This window comes from Gorilla gorilla, chromosome 14, assembly GCF_029281585.2.
Source record: "Gorilla gorilla gorilla isolate KB3781 chromosome 14, NHGRI_mGorGor1-v2.1_pri, whole genome shotgun sequence".
NCBI classification, from domain to species: Eukaryota; Metazoa; Chordata; class Mammalia; order Primates; family Hominidae; genus Gorilla; species Gorilla gorilla.
In genome coordinates, this window is record NC_073238.2 from 18,718,084 (window position 1) to 18,742,012 (window position 23,929).

Genomic DNA, 23,929 nt, shown 5'->3' on the forward strand with positions numbered 1-23,929 from the left:
ATGGAATGGAATGGAACGGAATGGAATTCAATGGAATGGAATGGAATGGAATGGAATGGAATTCAATGGAATGGAATGGAATGGAATGGATTGGAATGGAATGGAATTCCATGGAATGGAATGGAATGGAATGGAATTCAATGGAATGGAATGGAATGGAATGGAATGGAATGGAATGGAATGGAATGGAATGGAATAGAATGGAATCAACCCGAGTAGAACGGAATGGAATGGAATGGAATGGAATGGAATGGAATGGAATGGAATGGAATGGAATGGAATGTACCAAAGTAGAACGGAATGGAATGGAATGGAATGGAATGGAATGGAATGGAATGGAATGGAATGTACCCGAGTAGAACGGAATGGAATGGAATGGAATGGATTGGAATGGAATGGAATGGAATGGAATGGAATGTAACCGAGTAGAACGGAATGGAATGTAATTGAATGGAATGTAACCGAGTTGAACGGAACGGAATGGAATGGAATGGAATGGAATGGAATGGAATGGAATGGAATTGAGTGCAATGCAATGCAATGGAATGCAATGGAATGGAAAGGAATGGAATGGAATGGAATGGAATCTACCCGAGTAGAACGGAATGGAATGGAATTGAATGGAATGTAACCGAGTAGAACGGAACGGAATGGAATGGAATGGAATGGAATGGAATGCAATGGAATGGAATGGAATGGAATGGAATGGAATGGAATGGAATGCAATGGAATGGAATGGAATGGAATGGAATGGAATGGAATGGAATGGAATGGACACCAGTAGAATGGAATGGAATGGAATGGAATGGAATGGAATGGAATGGAATGGAATGGAATCTACCCGAGTAGAACGGAATGGAACGGAATGGAATGGAATGGAATGGACAGGAGCAGAACGGAATGGAATGCAATGGAATGGAATGGAATGTACCCGAGCAGAACGGAATGGAATGAAATGGAAATGGAAAGGGAATGGAAATGGAACGGGAATGGAAATGGAACGGGAACGGAAATGGAACGGGAATGGAAATGGAACGGGAACGGAAACGGAACGAGAACGGAAATGGAACGGGAACGGAAACGGAACGGGAACGGAAATGGAACGGGAATGGTAACGGAACGGGAATGGAAATGGAACGGGAATGGAAAAGGAACGGGAATGGAAATGGATCGGGAATGGAAATGGAACGGGAATGGTAATGGAACTGGAATGGAAATGGAACGGGAATGGAAAAGAAACGGGAATGGAAATGGAACGGGAATGGAAATGGAATGGGAATGGAAATGGAATGGAATGGAATGGAATGGAATGGAATGGAATGTACCGGAGTGGAGTGGAGTGGAATGGAGTGGAGTGGAGTGGAGTGGAGTGGAATGGAATGGAATGGAATGGAATGGAATGGAATGGAATGCAGTGGAATGCAATGGAATGGAAAGGAATGGAATGGAATGGAATGGAATGGAATGGAATGGAATGGAATGGACACCAGTAGAATGGAATGGAATGGAATGGAATGGAATGGAATGGAATGGAATGGAATGGAATGGAATTCAATGGAATGGAATGGAATGGAATGGAATGGAATTCAATGGAATGGAATGGAGTGGAATGGAATGGAATCGAATGGAATTGAATGGAATCGAATGGAATCAAATGGGATCGAATGGAATGGAATGGAATAGAATGGAATCAACCCGAGTAGAACGGAATGGAATAGAATGGAATGGAATGGAATGGAATGGAATGGAATTCAATGGAATGGAATGGAATGGAATGGAATGGAATGGAATGGAATGGAATGGAATGGAATGGAATGGAATGGAATTCAATGGAATGGAATGGAACGGAATGGAATTAAATGGAATGGAATGGAATTGAATGGAATGGAATTCAATGGAATGGAATGGAATGGAATGGATTGGAATGGAATGGAATTCCATGGAATTGAATGGAATGGAATGGAATAGAATGGAATCAACCCGAGTAGAACGGAATGGAATGGAATGGAATGGAATGGAATGGAATGGAATGGAATGGAATGTACCAAAGTAGAACGGAATGGAATGGAATGCAATGGAATGGAATGGAATGGAATGGAATGGAATGTACCCGAGTAGAACGGAATGGAATGGAATGGAATGGATTGGAATGGAATGGAATGGAATGGAATGGAATGTAACCGAGTAGAACGGAATGGAATGTAATTGAATGGAATGTAACCGAGTTGAACGGAACGGAATGGAATGGAATGGAATGGAATGGAATGGAATGGAATGGAATGGAATTGAGTGCAATGCAATGCAATGGAATGCAATGGAATGGAAAGGAATGGAATGGAATGGAATGGAATCTACCCGAGTAGAACGGAATGGAATGGAATTGAATGGAATGTAACCGAGTAGAACGGAACGGAATGGAATGGAATGGAATGGAATGGAATGCAATGGAATGGAATGGAATGGAATGGAATGGAATGGAATGGAATGGAATGGAATGGAATGGAATGGAATGGAATGGAATGGACTCCAGTAGAATGGAATGGAATGGAATGGAATGGAATGGAATGGAATGGAATGGAATGGAATGGAATCTACCCGAGTAGAACGGAATGGAACGGAATGGAATGGAATGGAATGGACAGGAGCAGAACGGAATGGAATGCAATGGAATGGAATGGAATGTACCCGAGCAGAACGGAATGGAATGAACTGGAAATGGAAAGGGAATGGAAATGGAACGGGAATGGAAATGGAACGGGAACGGAAATGGAACGGGAATGGAAATGGAACGGGAACGGAAACGGAACGAGAACGGAAATGGAACGGGAACGGAAACGGAACGGGAACGGAAATGGAACGGGAATGGTAACGGAACGGGAATGGAAATGGAACGGGAATGGAAAAGGAACGGGAATGGAAATGGATCGGGAATGGAAATGGAACGGGAATGGTAATGGAACTGGAATGGAAATGGAACGGGAATGGAAAAGAAACGGGAATGGAAATGGAACGGGAATGGAAATGGAATGGGAATGGAAATGGAATGGAATGGAATGGAATGGAATGGAATGGAATGTACCGGAGTGGAGTGGAGTGGAGTGGAGTGGAGTAGAGTGCACTGGAACGGAATGGAATGGAATGGAATGGAATGGAACGGAACGGAATGTACCCGAGAAGCACGGAATGGAATGGAATGGAATGGAATGGAATGGAATGGAATGTACCGGAGTGGAGTGGAGTGGAATGGAGTGGAGTGGAGTGGAGTGGAGAGGAATGGAATGGAATGGAATGGAATGGAATGGAATGGAATGCAATGGAATGCAATGGAATGGAAAGGAATGGAATGGAATGGAATGGAATGGAATGGAATTGAATGGAATGGACAACAGTAGAATGGAATGGAATGGAATGGAATGGAATGGAATGGAATGGAATGGAATGGAATTCAATGGAATGGAATGGAATGGAATGGAATTCAATGGAAAGGAATGGAATGGAATGGAATGGAATGGAATGGAATGGAATGGAATGGTATGGAATGGAATTCTATGGAATGGAATGGAGTGGAATCGAATGGAATCGAATGGAATCGAATGGAATGGAATGGAATAGAATGGAATCAACCCGAGTAGAACGGAACGGAACGCAACGGAACGGAACGGAACGGAACGGGACGGAACGGAACGGAATGGAATGGAATGGAACGGAATTCCATGGAATGGAATGGAATGGAATGGAATGGAATGGAATGGAATGGAATGGAATTCAATGGAATGGAACGGAATGGATTGGAATGGAATGGAATAGAATGGAATCAACCCGAGTAGAACGGAACGGAACACAACGGAACGGAACGGAACGCAACGGAACGGAACGGAACGGAACGGAACGGAATGGAATGGAATGGAACGGAATTCAGTGGAATGGAATGGAATGGAATGGAATTCTATGGAATGGAATGGAATGGAATGGAATGGAATGGAATGGAATGGAATTCCATGGAATGGAATGGAATGGAATGGAATTCAATGGAATGGAATGGAGTGGAATGGAATGGAATCGAATGGAATTGAATGGAATCGAATGGAATCAATTGGGATCGAATGGAATGGAATGGAATAGAATGGAATCAACACGAGTAGAACGGAATGGAATGGAATGGAATGGAATGGGATGGAATGGAATGGAATGGAATGGAATGGAATGGAATTCAATGGAATGGAATGGAATGGAATGGAATGGAATGGAATGGAATGGAATGGAATGGAATGGAATGGAATAGAATGGAATCAACCTGAGTAGAACGGAATGGAATGGAATGTAATGTAATGGAATGGAATGGAATGGAATGGAATGGAATGGAATGGAATGTACCAAAGTAGAACGGAAAGGAATGGAATGGAATGGAATGGAATGGAATGGAACGGAATGTACCCGAGTAGAACGGAATGGAATGGAATGGAATGGATTGGAATGGAATGGAATGGAATGGAATGGAATGTAACCGAGTAGAACGGAATGGAATGTAATTGAATGGAATGTAACCGAGTTGAACGGAACGGAATGGAATGGAATGGAATGGAATGGAATGGAATGGAATGGAATGGAATTGAGTGCAATGCAATGCAATGGAATGCAATGGAATGGAAAGGAATGGAATGGAATGGAATGGAATCTACCCGAGTAGAACGGAATGGAATGGAATTGAATGGAATGTAACCGAGTAGAACGGAACGGAATGGAATGGAATGCAATGGAATGGAATGGAATGGAATGGAATGGAATGGACACCAGTAGAATGGAATGGAATGGAATGGAATGGAATGGAATGGAATGGAATGGAATGGAATCTACCCGAGTAGAACGGAATGGAACGGATTGGAATGGAATGGAATGGACAGGAGCAGAACGGAATGGAATGCAATGGAATGGAATGGAATGTACCCGAGCAGAACGGAATGGAATGAAATGGAAATGGAAAGGGAATGGAAATGGAACGGGAATGGAAATGGAACGGGAACGGAAATGGAACGGGAATGGAAATGGAACGGGAACGGAAACGGAACGAGAACGGAAATGGAACGGGAACGGAAACGGAACGGGAACGGAAATGGAACGGGAATGGTAATGGAACGGGAATGGAAATGGAACGGGAATGGAAATGGAACGGGAATGGAAATGGATCGGGAATGGAAATGGAACGGGAATGGTAATGGAACTGGAATGGAAATGGAACGGGAATGGAAAAGAAACGGGAATGGAAATGGAACGGGAATGGAAATGGAATGGGAATGGAAATGGAATGGAATGGAATGGAATGGAATGGAATGTACCGGAGTGGAGTGGAGTGGAGTGGAGTGGAGTAGAGTGCACTGGAACGGAATGGAATGGAATGGAATGGAATGGAACGGAACGGAATGTACCCGAGAAGCACGGAATGGAATGGAATGGAATGGAATGGAATGGAATGGAATGGAATGGAATGTACCGGAGTGGAGTGGAGTGGAATGGAGTGGAGTGGAGTGGAGTGGAGTGGAATGGAATGGAATGGAATGGAATGGAATGGAATGGAATGCAATGGAATGCAATGGAATGGAAAGGAATGGAATGGAATGGAATGGAATGGAATGGAATGGAATGGAATGGACACCAGTAGAATGGAATGGAATGGAATGGAATGGAATGGAATGGAATGGAATGGAATGGAATGGAATTCAATGGAATGGAATGGAATGGAATGGAATTCAATGGAATGGAATGGAATGGAATGGAATGGAATGGAATGGAATTCAATGGAATGGAATGGAATGGAATGGAATGGAATGGAATGGAATTCAATGGAATGGAATGGAGTGGAATGGAATGGAATCGAATGGAATTGAATGGAATCGAATGGAATCAAATGGGATCGAATGGAATGGAATGGAACAGAATGGAATCAACCCGAGTAGAACGGAATGGAATGGAATGGAATGGAATGGGATGGAATGGAATGGAATGGAATGGAATGGAATGGAATGGAATTCAATGGAATGGAATGGAATGGAATGGAATGGAATGGAATGGAATGGAATGGAATGGAATGGAATTCAATGGAATGGAATGGAACGGAATGGAATTCAATGGAATGGAATGGAATGGAATGGAATGGAATTCAATGGAATGGAATGGAATGGAATGGAATGGAATGGAATGGAATGGAATGGAATAGAATGGAATCAACCCGAGTAGAACGGAATGGAATGGAATGGAATGTAATGTAATGTAATGGAATGGAATGGAATGGAATGGAATGGAATGGAATGTACCAAAGTAGAACGGAATGGAATGGAATGGAATGGATTGGAATGGAATGGAATGGAATGGAATGGAATGTAACCGAGTAGAACGGAATGGAATGTAATTGAATGGAATGTAACCGAGTTGAACGGAACGGAATGGAATGGAATGGAATGGAATGGAATGGAATGGAATGGAATGGAATTGAGTGCAATGCAATGCAATGGAATGCAATGGAATGGAAAGGAATGGAATGGAATGGAATGGAATCTACCCGAGTAGAACGGAATGGAATGGAATTGAATGGAATGTAACCGAGTACAACGGAACGGAATGGAATGGAATGGAATGGAATGGAATGCAATGGAATGGAATGGAATGGAATGGAATGGAATGGAATGGAATGGAATGGAATGGACACCAGTAGAATGGAATGGAATGGAATGGAATGGAATGGAATGGAATGGAATGGAATGGAATGGAATGGAATGGAATGGAATCTACCCGAGTAGAACGGAATGGAACGGAATGGAATGGAATGGAATGGACAGGAGCAGAACGGAATGGAATGCAATGGAATGGAATGGAATGTACCCGAGCAGAACGGAGTGGAATGAAATGGAAATGGAAAGGGAATGGAAATGGAACGGGAATGGAAATGGAACGGGAATGGAAATGGAACGGGAACGGAAACGGAACGAGAACGGAAATGGAACGGGAACGGAAACGGAACGGGAACGGAAATGGAACGGGAATGGTAACGGAACGGGAACGGAAATGGAACGGGAATGGAAAAGGAACGGGAATGGAAATGGATCGGGAATGGAAATGGAACGGGAATGGTAATGGAACTGGAATGGAAATGGAACGGGAATGGAAAAGAAACGGGAATGGAAATGGAACGGGAATGGAAATGGAATGGGAATGGAAATGGAATGGAATGGAATGGAATGGAATGGAATGGAATGGAATGGAATGGAATGTACCGGTGTGGAGTGGAGTGGATTGGAGTGGAGTAGAGTGCACTGGAACGGAATGGAATGGAATGGAATGGAATGGAACGGAACGGAATGTACCCGAGAAGCACGGAATGGAATGGAATGGAATGGAATGGAATGGAATGGAATGGAATGGAATGGAATGGAATGTACCGGAGTGGAGTGGAGTGGAATGGAGTGGAGTGGAGTGGAGTGGAGTGGAGTGGAATGGAATGGAATGGAATGGAATGGAATGCAATGGAATGCAATGGAATGGAAAGGAATGGAATGGAATGGAATGGAATGGAATGGAATGGAATGGAATGGAATGGAATGGACAACAGTAGAATGGAAAGGAATGGAATGGAATGGAATGGAATGGAATGGAATGGAATGGAATGCAATGGAATGCAATGGAATGGAAAGGAATGGAATGGAATGGAATGGAATGGAATGGAATGGAATGGACACCAGTAGAATGGAATGGAATGGAATGGAATGGAAAGGAATGGAATGGAATGGAATGGAATGGAATGGAATTCAATGGAATGGAATGGAATGGAATGGAATTCAATGGAATGGAAAGGAATGGAATGGAATGGAATGGAATGGAATTCTATGGAATGGAATGGAATGGAATGGAATGGAATGGAATGGAATGGAATTCCATGGAATGGAATGGAGTGGAATGGAATGGAATCGAATGGAATTGAATGGAATCGAATGGAATCAAATGGGATCGAATGGAATGGAATGGAACAGAATGGAATCAACCCGAGTAGAACGGAATGGAATGGAATGGAATGGAATGGGATGGAATGGAATGGAATGGAATGGAATGGAATGGAATTCAATGGAATGGAATGGAATGGAATGGAATGGAATGGAATGGAATGGAATGGAATGGAATTCAATGGAATGGAATGGAACGGAATGGAATTCAATGGAATGGAATGGAATGGAATGGAATGGAATTCAATGGAATGGAATGGAATGGAATGGAATGGAATTCCATGGAATGGAATGGAATGGGATGGAATTCCATGGAATGGAATGGAATGGAATGGAATGGAATGGAATAGAATGGAATCAACCCGAGTAGAACGGAATGGAATGGAATGGAATGTAATGGAATGGAATGGAATGGAATGGAATGTACCAAAGTAGAACGGAATGGAATGGAATGGAATGGAATGGATTGGAATGGAATGGAATGGAATGGAATGGAATGTAACCGAGTAGAACGGAATGGAATGTAATTGAATGGAATGTAACCGAGTTGAACGGAACGGAATGGAATGGAATGGAATGGAATGGAATGGAATGGAATGGAATTGAGTGCAATGCAATGCAATGGAATGCAATGGAATGGAAAGGAATGGAATGGAATGGAATGGAATCTACCCGAGTAGAACGGAATGGAATGGAATTGAATGGAATGTAACCGAGTAGAACGGAACGGAATGGAATGGAATGGAATGGAATGGAATGCAATGGAATGGAATGGAATGGAATGGAATGGAATGGAATGGAATGGAATGGACACCAGTAGAATGGAATGGAATGGAATGGAATGGAATGGAATGGAATGGAATGGAATGGAATGGAATCTACCCGAGTAGAACGGAATGGAACGGAATGGAATGGAATGGAATGGACAGGAGCAGAACGGAATGGAATGCAAAGGAATGGAATGGAATGTACCCGAGCAGAACGGAGTGGAATGAAATGGAAATGGAAAGGGAATGGAAATGGAACGGGAATGGAAATGGAACGGGAACGGAAATGGAACGGGAATGGAAATGGAACGGGAATGGAAACGGAACGAGAACGGAAATGGAACGGGAACGGAAACGGAACGGGAACGGAAATGGAACGGGAATGGTAACGGAACGGGAACGGAAATGGAACGGGAATGGAAAAGGAACGGGAATGGAAATGGATCGGGAATGGAAATGGAACTGGAATGGTAATGGAACTGGAATGGAAATGGAACGGGAATGGAAAAGAAACGGGAATGGAAATGGAACGGGAATGGAAATGGAATGGGAATGGAAATGGAATGGAATGGAATGGAATGGAATGGAATGGAATGGAATGGAATGTACCGGTGTGGAGTGGAGTGGATTGGAGTGGAGTAGAGTGCACTGGAACGGAATGGAATGGAATGGAATGGAATGGAACGGAACGGAATGTACCCGAGAAGAACGGAATGGAATGGAATGGAATGGAATGGAATGGAATGGAATGGAATGGAATGTACCGGAGTGGATTGGAGTGGAATGGAGTGGAGTGGAGTGGAGTGGAGTGGAATGGAATGGAATGGAATGGAATGGAATGGAATGGAATGGAATGCAATGGAATGCAATGGAATGGAAAGGAATGGAATGGAATGGAATGGAATGGAATGGAATGGAATGGAATGGACAACAGTAGAATGGAAAGGAATGGAATGGAATGGAATGGAATGGAATGGAATGGAATGGAATGGAATGGAATGGAATTCAATGGAATGGAATGGAATGGAATGGAATTCAATGAAATGGAATGGAATGGAATGGAATTCAATGTAATGTAATGGAATGGAATGGAATTCTATGGAATGGAATGGAGTGGAATCGAATGGAATCGAATGGAATCGAATGGAATGGAATGGAATAGAATGGAATCAACCCGAGTAGAACGGAACGGAACGCAACGGAACGGAACGGAACGGAACGGGACGGAACGGAACGGAATGGAATGGAATGGAACGGAATTCCATGGAATGGAATGGAATGGAATGGAATTCGATGGAATGGAATGGAATGGAATGGAATGGAATGGAATGGAATGGAATGGAATGGAATTCCATGGAATGGAATGGAATGGAATGGAATGGAATGGAATGGAATGGAATGGAATGGAATTCAATGGAATGGAACGGAATGGATTGGAATGGAATGGAATAGAATGGAATCAACCCGAGTAGAACGGAACGGAACACAACGGAACGGAACGGAATGCAACGGAACGGAACGGAACGGAACGGAATGGAATGGAATGGAACGGAATTCAGTGGAATGGAATGGAATGGAATGGAATTCTATGGAATGGAATGGAATGGAATGGAATGGAATGGAATGGAATGGAATGGAATGGAATTGAATGGAATTCAATGGAATGGAATGGAGTGGAATGGAATGGAATCGAATGGAATTGAATGGAATCGAATGGAATCAAATGGGATCGAATGGAATGGAATGGAATAGAATGGAATCAACCCGAGTAGAATGGAATGGAATGGAATGGAATGGAATGGGATGGAATGGAATGGAATGGAATGGAATGGAATGGTATTCAAAGGAATGGAATGGAATGGAATGGAATGGAATGGAATGGAATGGAATGGAATGGAATGGAATGGAATTCAATGGAATGGAATGGAACGGAATGGAATTCAATGGAATGGAATGGAATGGAATGGAATGCAATGGAATGGAATGGAATGGAATGGAATGGAATGGACACCAGTAGAATGGAATGGAATGGAATGGAATGGAATGGAATGGAATGGAATGGAATGGAATCTACCCGAGTAGAACGGAATGGAACGGATTGGAATGGAATGGAATGGACAGGAGCAGAACGGAATGGAATGCAATGGAATGGAATGGAATGTACCCGAGCAGAACGGAATGGAATGAAATGGAAATGGAAAGGGAATGGTAATGGAACGGGAATGGAAATGGAACGGGAACGGAAATGGAACGGGATTGGAAAGGGAACGGGAACGGAAACGGAACGAGAACGGAAATGGAACGGGAACGGAAAAGGAACGGGAACGGAAATGGAACGGGAATGGTAATGGAACGGGAATGTAAATGGAACGGGAATGGAAATGGAACGGGAATGGAAATGGATCGGGAATGGAAATGGAACGGGAATGGTAATGGAACTGGAATGGAAATGGAACGGGAATGGAAAAGAAACGGGAATGGAAATGGAACGGGAATGGAAATGGAATGGGAATGGAAATGGAATGGAATGGAATGGAATGGAATGGAATGGAATGTAGCAGAGTGGAGTGGAGTGGAGTGGAGTAGAGTGCACTGGAACGGAATGGAATGGAATGGAATGGAATGGAACGGAACGGAATGTACACGAGAAGCACGGAATGGAATGGAATGGAATGGAATGGAATGGAATGGAATGTACCGGAGTGGAGTGGAGTGGAATGGAGTGGAGTGGAGTGGAGTGGAGTGGAATGGAATGGAATGGAATGGAATGGAATGGAATGGAATGGAATGGAATGCAATGGAATGCAATGGAATGGAAAGGAATGGAATGGAATGGAATGGAATGGAATGGAATGGAATGGAATGGAATGGAATGGACACCAGTAGAATGGAATGGAATGGAATGGAATGGAATGGAATGGAATGGAATGGAATGGAATGGAATTCAATGGAATGGAATGGAATGGAATGGAATTCAATGGAATGGAATGGAATGGAATGGAATGGAATTCAATGGAATGGAATGGAATGGAATGGAATGCAATGGAATGGAATGGAATGGAATTCAATGGAATGGAATGGAGTGGAATGGAATGGAATCGAATGGAATTGAATGGAATCGAATGGAATCAAATGGGATCGAATGGAATGGAATGGAATAGAATGGAATCAACCCGAGTAGAAAGGAATGGAATGGAATGGAATGGAATGGGATGGAATGGAATGGAATGGAATGGAATGGAATGGAATGGAATGGAATGGAATGGAATTCAATGGAATGGAATGGAATGGAATGGAATGGAATGGAATGGAATGGAATGGAATGGAATGGAATGGAATAGAATGGAATCAACCCGAGTAGAACGGAATGGAATGGAATGGAATGGAATGGAATGGAATGGAATGGAATGGAATGGAATGGAATGGAATGTACCAAAGTAGAACGGAATGGAATGGAATGGAATGGAATGGAATGGAATGGAATGGAATGTACCCGAGTAGAACGGAATGGAATGGAATGGAATGGATTGGAATGGAATGGAATTGAATGGAATGGAATGTAACCGAGTAGAACGGAATGGAATGTAATTGAATGGAATGTAACCGAGTTGAACGGAACGGAATGGAATGGAATGGAATGGAATGGAATGGAATGGAATGGAATTGAGTGCAATGCAATGCAATGGAATGCAATGGAATGGAAAGGAATGGAATGGAATGGAATGGAATCTACCCGAGTAGAACGGAATGGAATGGAATTGAATGGAATGTAACCGAGTAGAACGGAACGGAATGGAATGGAATGGAATGGAATGGAATGGAATGCAATGGAATGGAATGGAATGGAATGGAATCTACCCGAGTAGAACGCAATGGAACGGAATGGAATGGAATGGAATGGAATGGAATGGAATGGAATGGAATCTACCCTAGTAGAACGGAATGGAACGGAATGGAATGGAATGGAATGGACGGGAGCAGAACGGAATGGAATGCAATGGAATGGAATGGAATGTACCCGAGCAGAACGGAATGGAATGAAATGGAAATGGAAAGGGAATGGAAATGGAACGGGAATGGAAATGGAACGGGAACGGAAATGGAACGGGAATGGAAATGGAACGGGAACGGAAACGGAACGAGAACGGAAATGGAACGGGAACGGAAACGGAACGGGAACGGAAATGGAACGGGAATGGTAACGGAACGGGAATGGAAATGGAACGGGAATGGAAAAGGAACGGGAATGGAAATGGATCGGGAATGGAAATGGAACGGGAATGGTAATGGAACTGGAATGGAAATGGAACGGGAATGGAAAAGAAACGGGAATGGAAATGGAACGGGAATGGAAATGGAATGGGAATGGAAATGGAATGGAATGGAATGGAATGGAATGGAATGGAATGTACCGGAGTGGAGTGGAGTAGAGTGGAGTGGAGTAGAGTGCACTGGAACGGAATGGAATGGAATGGAATGGAATGGAACGGAACGGAATGTACCCGAGAAGCACGGAATGGAATGGAATGGAATGGAATGGAATGGAATGGAATGTACCGGAGTGGAGTGGAGTGGAATGGAGTGGAGTGGAGTGGAGTGGAATGGAATGGAATGGAATGGAATGGAATGCAATGGAATGCAATGGAATAGAAAGGAATGGAATGGAATGGAATGGAATGGAATGGAATGGAATGGAATGGAATGGACACCAGTAGAATGGAATGGAATGGAATGGAATGGAATGGAATGGAATGGAATGGAATGGAATGGAATTCAATGGAATGGAATGGAATGGAATGGAATTCTATGGAATGGAATGGAATGGAATGGAATTCTATGGAATGGAATGGAGTGGAATCGAATGGAATCGAATGGAATCGAATGGAATGGAATGGAATAGAATGGAATCAACCCGAGTAGAACGGAACGGAACGCAACGGAACGGAACGGAACGGAACGGGACGGAAAGGAACGGAATGGAATGGAATGGAACGGAATTCCATGGAATGGAATGGAATGGAATGGAATGGAATGGAATGGAATGGAATGGAATGGAATTCAATGGAATGGAACGGAATGGATTGGAATGGAATGGAATAGAATGGAATCAACCCGAGTAGAACGGAACGGAACACAACGGAACGGAACGGAACGCAACGGAACGGAACGGAACGGAACGGAACGGAATGGAATGGAATGGAACGGAATTCAGTGGAATGGAATGGAATGGAATGGAATTCTATGGAATGGAATGGAATGGAATGGAATGGAATGGAATTCCATGGAATGGAATGGAATGGAATGGAATGGAATGGAATGGAATGGAATTCAATGGAAAGGAATGGAGTGGAATGGAATGGAATCGAATGGAATTGAATGGAATCGAATGGAATCAAATGGGATCGAATGGAATGGAATGGAATAGAATGGAATCAACCCGAGTAGAACGGAATGGAATGGAATGGAATGGAATGGGATGGAATGGAATGGAATGGAATGGAATGGAATGGAATTCAATTGAATGGAATGCAATGGAATGGAATGGAATGGAATGGAATTCAATGGAATGGAATGGAACGGAATGGAATTCAATGGAATGGAATGGAATGGAATGGAATGGAATTCAATGGAATGGAATGGAATGGAATGGAATGGAATGGAATGGAATGGAATGGAATGGAATTCCATGGAATGGAATGGAATGGAATGGAATGGACACCAGTAGAATGGAATGGAATGGAATGGAATGGAATGGAATTGAATGGAATGGAATGGAATGGAATCTACCCGAGTAGAACGGAATGGAACGGAATGGAATGGAATGGAATGGACAGGAGCAGAACGGAATGGAATGCAATGGAATGGAATGGAATGTACCCGAGCAGAACGGAATGGAATGAAATGGAAATGGAAAGGGAATGGAAATGGAACGGGAATGGAAATGGAACGGGAACGGAAATGGAACGGGAATGGAAATGGAACGGGAACGGAAACGGAACGAGAACGGAAATGGAACGGGAACGGAAACGGAACGGGAACGGAAATGGAACGGGAATGGTAATGGAACGGGAATGGAAATGGAACGGGAATGGAAAAGGAACGGGAATGGAAATGGATCGGGAATGGAAATGGAACGGGAATGGTAATGGAACTGGAATGGAAATGGAACGGGAATGGAAAAGAAACGGGAATGGAAATGGAACGGGAATGGAAATGGAATGGGAATGGAAATGGAATGGAATGGAATGGAATGGAATGGAATGGAATGTACCGGAGTGGAGTGGAGTGGAGTGGAGTGGAGTAGAGTGCACTGGAACGGAATGGAATGGAATGGAATGGAATGGAACGGAACGGAACGGAATGTACCCGAGAAGCACGGAATGGAATGGAATGGAATGGAATGGAATGGAATGGAATGTACCGGAGTGGAGTGGAGTGGAATGGAGTGGAGTGGAGTGGAGTGGAATGGAATGGAATGGAATGGAATGGAATGGAATGGAATGCAATGGAATGCAATGGAATAGAAAGGAATGGAATGGAATGGAATGGAATGGAATGGAATGGAATGGAATGGAATGGAATGGACACCAGTAGAATGGAATGGAATGGAATGGAATGGAATGGAATGGAATGGAATGGAATGGAATGGAATGGAATTCAATGGAATGGAATGGAATGGAATGGAATTCTATGGAATGGAATGGAATGGAATGGAATTCAATGGAATGGAATGGAATGGAATGGAATTCTATGGAATGGAATGGAGTGGAATCGAATGGAATCGAATGGAATCGAATGGAATGGAATGGAATAGAATGGAATCAACCCGAGTAGAACGGAACGGAACGCAACGGAACGGAACGGAACGGAACGGGACGGAAAGGAACGGAATGGAATGGAATGGAACGGAATTCCATGGAATGGAATGGAATGGAATGGAATTCCATGGAATGGAATGGAATGGATTGGAATGGAATGGAATGGAATGGAATGGAATTCAATGGAATGGAATGGAATGGAATGGAATTCAATGGAATGGAATGGAATGGAATGGAATTCAATGGAATGGAATGGAATGGAATGGAATGGAATGGAATGGAATTCAATGGAATGGAATGGAATGGAATGGAATGGAATGGAATGGAATGGAATGGAATTCAATGGAATGGAATGGAGTGGAATGGAATGGAATCGAATGGAATTGAATGGAATCGAATGGAATCAAATGGGATCGAATGGAATGGAATGGAACAGAATGGAATCAACCCGAGTAGAACGGAATGGAATGGAATGGAATGGAATGGGATGGAATGGAATGGAATGGAATGGAATGGAATGGAATGGAATTCAATGGAATGGAATGGAATGGAATGGAATGGAATGGAATGGAATGGAATGGAATTCAATGGAATGGAATGGAACGGAATGGAATTCAATGGAATGGAATGGAATGGAATGGAATGGAATTCAATGGAATGGAATGGAATGGAATGGAATGGAATTCCATGGAATGGAATGGAATGGAATGGAATTCCATGGAATGGAATGGAATGGAATGGAATGGAATGGAATAGAATGGAATCAACCCGAGTAGAACGGAATGGAATGGAATGGAATGTAATGGAATGGAATGGAATGGAATGGAATGTACCAAAGTAGAACGGAATGGAATGGAATGGAATGGAATGGATTGGAATGGAATGGAATGGAATGGAATGGAATGTAACCGAGTAGAACGGAATGGAATGTAATTGAATGGAATGTAACCGAGTTGAACGGAACGGAATGGAATGGAATGGAATGGAATGGAATGGAATGGAATGGAATTGAGTGCAATGCAATGCAATGGAATGCAATGGAATGGAAAGGAATGGAATGGAATGGAATGGAATCTACCCGAGTAGAACGGAATGGAATGGAATTGAATGGAATGTAACCGAGTAGAACGGAACGGAATGGAATGGAATGGAATGGAATGGAATGCAATGGAATGGAATGGAATGGAATGGAATGGAATGGAATGGAATGGAATGGACACCAGTAGAATGGAATGGAATGGAATGGAATGGAATGGAATGGAATGGAATGGAATGGAATGGAATGGAATGGAATGGAATCTACCCGAGTAGAACGGAATGGAACGGAATGGAATGGAATGGAATGGACAGGAGCAGAACGGAATGGAATGCAAAGGAATGGAATGGAATGTACCCGAGCAGAACGGAGTGGAATGAAATGGAAATGGAAAGGGAATGGAAATGGAACGGGAATGGAAATGGAACGGGAACGGAAATGGAACGGGAATGGAAATGGAACGGGAATGGAAACGGAACGAGAACGGAAATGGAACGGGAACGGAAACGGAACGGGAACGGAAATGGAACGGGAATGGTAACGGAACGGGAACGGAAATGGAACGGGAATGGAAAAGGAACGGGAATGGAAATGGATCGGGAATGGAAATGGAACGGGAATGGTAATGGAACTGGAATGGAAATGGAACGGGAATGGAAAAGAAACGGGAATGGAAATGGAACGGGAATGGAAATGGAATGGGAATGGAAATGGAATGGAATGGAATGGAATGGAATGGAATGGAATGTACCGGAGTGGAGTGGAGTGGAGTGGAGTGGAGTAGAGTGCACTGGAACGGAATGGAATGGAATGGAATGGAATGGAACGGAACGGAATGTACCCGAGAAGCACGGAATGGAATGGAATGGAATGGAATGGAATGGAATGGAATGGAATGGAATGTACCGGATTGGAGTGGAGTGGAATGGAGTGGAGTGGAGTGGAGTGGAGTGGAATGGAATGGAATGGAATGGAATGGAATGGAATGGAATGCAATGGAATGCAATGGAATGGAAAGGAATGGAATGGAATGGAATGGAATGGAATGGAATGGAATGGAATGGAATGGAATGGACAACTGTAGAATGGAAAGGAATGGAATGGAATGGAATGGAATGGAATGGAATGGAATGGAATGGAATGGAATTCAATGGAATGGAATGGAATGGAATGGAATTCAATGAAATGGAATGGAATGGAATGGAATTCAATGTAATGGAATGGAATGGAATGGAATTCTATGGAATGGAATGGAATGCAATGGAATGCAATGGAATGGAAAGGAATGGAATGGAATGGAATGGAATGGAATGCAATGGAATGGAATGGAATGGAATGGACAACAGTAGAATGGAAAGGAATGGAATGGAATGGAATGGAATGGAATGGAATGGAATGGAATGGAATGGAATGGAATGGAATGGAATTCAATGGAATGGAATGGAATGGAATGGAATTCAATGAAATGGAATGGAATGGAATGGAATTCAATGTAATGGAATGGAATGGAATGGAATTCTATGGAATGGAATGGAATGGAATTCAATGGAATGGAATGGAATGGAATGGAATGGAATGGAATGGAATGGAATGGAATGGAATGGAATGGAATGGAATGGAATGGAATGGAATAGAATGGAATCAACCCGAGTAGAACGGAATGGAATGGAATGGAATGGAATGGAATGGAATGGAATGGAATGGAATGGAATGGAATGTACCAAAGTAGAACGGAATGGAATGGAATGGAATGGAATGGAATGGAATGGAATGGAATGGAATGTACCCGAGTAGAACGGAATGGAATGGAATGGAATGGATTGGAATGGAATGGAATGGAATGGAATGGAATGTAACCGAGTAGAACGGAATGGAATGTAATTGAATGGAATGTAACCGAGTTGAACGGAACGGAATGGAATGGAATGGAATGGAATGGAATGGAATGGAATGGAATGGAATGGAATTGAGTGCAATGCAATGCAATGGAATGCAATGGAATGGAAAGGAATGGAATGGAATGGAATGGAATCTACCCGAGAAGAACGGAATGGAATGGAATTGAATGGAATGTAACCGAGTAGAACGGAACGGAATGGAATGGAATGGAATGGAATGGAATGGAATGCAATGGAATGGAATGGAATGGAATGGAATCTACCCGAGTAGAACGGAATGGAACGGAATGGAATGGAATGGAATGGAATGGAATGGAATGGAATCTACCCGAGTAGAACGGAATGGAACGGAATGGAATGGAATGGAATGGACGGGAGCAGAACGGAATGGAATGCAATGGAATGGAATGGAATGTACCCGAGCAGAACGGAATGGAATGAAATGGAAATGGAAAGGGAATGGAAATGGAACGGGAATGGAAATGGAACGGGAACGGAAATGGAACGGGAATGGAAATGGAACGGGAACGGAAACGGAACGAGAACGGAAATGGAACGGGAACGGAAACGGAACGGGAACGGAAATGGAACGGGAATGGTAACGGAACGGGAATGGAAATGGAACGGGAATGGAAAAGGAACGGGAATGGAAATGGATCGGGAATGGAAATGGAACGGGAATGGTAATGGAACTGGAATGGAAATGGAACGGGAATGGAAAAGAAACGGGAATGGAAATGGAACGGGAATGGAAATGGAATGGGAATGGAAATGGAATGGAATGGAATGGAATGGAATGGAATGGAATGTACCGGAGTGGAGTGGAGTGGAGTGGAGTGGAGTAGAGTGCACTGGAACGGAATGGAAAGGAATGGAATGGAATGGAACGGAACGGAATGTACCCGAGAAGCACGGAATGGAATGGAATGGAATGGAATGGAATGGAATGGAATGTACCGGAGTGGAGTGGAGTGGAATGGAGTGGAGTGGAGTGGAGTGGAGTGGAATGGAATGGAATGGAATGGAATGGAATGGAATGGAATGGAATGGAATGGAATGCAATGGAATAGAAAGGAATGGAATGGAATGGAATGGAATGGAATGGAATGGAATGGAATGGAATGGACACCAGTAGAATGGAATGGAATGGAATGGAATGGAATGGAATGGAATGGAATGGAATGGAATTCAATGGAATGGAATGGAATGGAATGGAATGGAATTCTATGGAATGGAATGGAATGGAATGGAATTCAATGGAATGGAATGGAATGGAATGGAATTCTATGGAATGGAATGGAGTGGAATCGAATGGAATCGAATGGAATCGAATGGAATGGAATGGAATAGAATGGAATCAACCCGAGTAGAACGGAACGGAACGCAACGGAACGGAACGGAACGGAACGGGACGGAAAGGAACGGAATGGAATGGAATGGAACGGAATTCCATGGAATGGAATGGAATGGAATGGAATGGAATGGAATGGAATGGAATGGAATGGAATGGAATTCAATGGAATGGAATGGAATGGAATGGAATTCAATGGAATGGAATGGAATGGAATGGAATGGAATGGAATTCGATGGAATGGAATGGAATGGAATGGAATGGAATGGAATGGAATGGAATTCAATGGAATGGAATGGAGTGGAATGGAATGGAATCGAATGGAATTGAATGGAATCGAATGGAATCAAATGGGATCGAATGGAATGGAATGGAACAGAATGGAATCAACCCGAGTAGAACGGAATGGAATGGAATGGAATGGAATGGGATGGAATGGAATGGAATGGAATGGAATGGAATGGAATGGAATTCCATGGAATGGAATGGAATGGAATGGAATTCCATGGAATGGAATGGAATGGAATGGAATGGAATGGAATGGAATGGAATGGAATGGAATGGAATTCAATGGAATGGAATGGAACGGAATGGAATTCAATGGAATGGAATGGAATGGAATGGAATGGAATTCAATGGAATGGAATGGAATGGAATGGAATGGAATTCCATGGAATGGAATGGAATGGAATGGAATTCAATGGAATGGAATGGAATGGAATGGAATAGAATGGAATCAACCCGAGTAGAACGGAATGGAATGGAATGGAATGGAATGGAATGGAATGGAATGGAATGGAATGGAACGGAATGTACCAAAGTAGAACGGAATGGAATGGAATGGAATGGATTGGAATGGAATGGAATAGAATGGAATGGAATGTAACCGAGTAGAACGGAATGGAATGTAATTGAATGGAATGTAACCGAGTTGAACGGAACGGAATGGAATGGAATGGAATGGAATGGAATGGAATGGAATGGAATTGAGTGCAATGCAATGCAATGGAATGCAACGGAATGGAAAGGAATGGAATGGAATGGAATGGAATCTACCCGAGTAGAACGGAATGGAATGGAATTGAATGGAATGTAACCGAGTAGAACGGAACGGAATGGAATGGAATGGAATGGAATGCAATGGAATGGAATGGAATGGAATGGAATGGAATGGAATGGAATGGAATGGAATGGACACCAGTAGAATGGAATGGAATGGAATGGAATGGAATGGAATGGAATGGAATGGAATGGAATGGAATGGAATCTACCCGAGTAGAACGGAATGGAACGGAATGGAATGGAATGGAATGGACAGGAGCAGAACGGAATGGAATGCAATGGAATGGAATGGAATGTACCCGAGCAGAACGGAGTGGAATGAAATGGAAATGGAAAGGGAATGGAAATGGAACGGGAATGGAAATGGAAAGGGAACGGAAATGGAACGGGAATGGAAATGGAACGGGAATGGTAATGGAACTGGAACGGAAATGGAACGGGAATGGAAAAGAAACGGGAATGGAAATGGAACGGGAATGGAAATGGAATGGGAATGGAAATGGAATGGAATGGAATGGAATGGAATGGAATGGAATGTACCGGAGTGGAGTGGAGTGGAATGGAGTGGAGTGGAGTGGAGTGGAGTGGAATGGAATGGAATGGAATGGAATGGAATGGAATGGAATGCAGTGGAATGCAATGGAATGGAAAGGAATGGAATGGAATGGAATGGAATGGAATGGAATGGAATGGAATGGAATGGAATGGACACCAGTAGAATGGAATGGAATGGAATGGAATGGAATGGAATGGAATGGAATGGAATGGAATGGAATTCAATGGAATGGAATGGAATGGAATGGAATGGAATTCAATGGAATGGAATGGAGTGGAATGGAATGGAATCGAATGGAATTGAATGGAATCGAATGGAATCAAATGGGATCGAATGGAATGGAATGGAATAGAATGGAATCAACCCGAGTAGAACGGAATGGAATGGAATGGAATGGAATGGAATGGAATGGAATGGAATTCAATGGAATGGAATGGAATGGAATGGAATGGAATGGAATGGAATGGAATGGAATTCAATGGAATGGAATGGAACGGAATGGAATTCAATGGAATGGAATGGAATGGAATGGAATGGAATTCAATGGAATGGAATGGAATGGAATGGATTGGAATGGAATGGAATTCCATGGAATGGAATGGAATGGAATGGAATAGAATGGAATCAACCCGAGTAGAACGGAATGGAATGGAATGTAATGGAATGGAATGGAATGGAATGGAATGGAATGGAATGGAATGTACCAAAGTAGAACGGAATGGAATGGAATGGAATGGAATGGAATGGAATGGAATGGAATGGAATGTACCCGAGTAGAACGGAATGGAATGGAATGGAATGGATTGGAATGGAATGGAATGGAATGGAATGGAATGTAACCGAGTAGAACGGAATGGAATGTAATTGAATGGAATGTAACCGAGTTGAACGGAACGGAATGGAATGGAATGGAATGGAATGGAATGGAATGGAATGGAATGGAATGGAATGGAATTGAGTGCAATGCAATGCAATGGAATGCAATGGAATGGAAAGGAATGGAATGGAATGGAATGGAATCTACCCGAGTAGAACGGAATGGAATGGAATTGAATGGAATGTAACCGAGTAGAACGGAACGGAATGGAATGGAATGGAATGGAATGGAATGCAATGGAATGGAATGGAATGGAATGGAATGGAATGGAATGGAATGGAATGCAATGGAATGGAATGCAATGGAATGGTATGGAATGGAATGGAATGGAATGGAATGGACACCAGTAGAATGGAATGGAATGGAATGGAATGGAATGGAATGGAATGGAATGGAATGGAATCTACCCGAGTAGAACGGAATGGAACGGAATGGAATGGAATGGAATGGACAGGAGCAGAACGGAATGGAATGCAATGGAATGGAATGGAATGTACCCGAGCAGAACGGAATGGAATGAAATGGAAATGGAAAGGGAATGGAAATGGAACGGGAATGGAAATGGAACGGGAACGGAAACGGAACGGGAATGGAAATGGAACGGGAACGGAAACGGAACGAGAACGGAAATGGAACGGGAACGGAAACGGAACGGGAACGGAAATGGAACGGGAATGGTAACGGAACGGGAATGGAAATGGAACGGGAATGGAAAAGGAACGGGAATGGAAATGGATCGGGAATGGAAATGGAATGGGAATGGAAATGGAATGGAATGGAATGGAATGGAATGGAATGGAATGTACCGGAGTGGAGTGGAGTGGAGTGGAGTGGAGTAGAGTGCACTGGAACGGAATGGAATGGAATGGAATGGAATGGAACGGAACGGAATGTACCCGAGAAGCACGGAATGGAATGGAATGGAATGGAATGGAATGGAATGGAATGTACCGGAGTGGAGTGGAGTGGAATGGAGTGGAGTGGAGTGGAGTGGAGTGGAATGGAATGGAATGGAATGGAATGGAATGGAATGGAATGCAATGGAATGCAATGGAATGGAAAGGAATGGAATGGAATGGAATGGAATGGAATGGAATGGAATGGAATGGAATGGACAACAGTAGAATGGAATGGAATGGAATGGAATGGAATGGAATGGAATGGAATGGAATGGAATGGAATGGAATTCAATGGAATGGAATGGAATGGAATGGAATTCAATGGAAAGGAATGGAATGGAATGGAATGTAATGGAATGGAATGGAATGGAATTCTATGGAATGGAATGGAGTGGAATCGAATGGAATCGAATGGAATCGAATGGAATGGAATGGAATAGAATGGAATCAACCGGAGTAGAACGGAACGGAACGCAACGGAACGGAACGGAACGGAACGGGACGGAACGGAACGGAATGGAATGGAATGGAACGGAATTCCATGGAATGGAATGGAATGGAATGGAATGGAATGGAATGGAATGGAATGGAATTCAATGGAATGGAACGGAATGGATTGGAATGGAATGGAATAGAATGGAATCAACCCGAGTAGAACGGAACGGAACACAACGGAA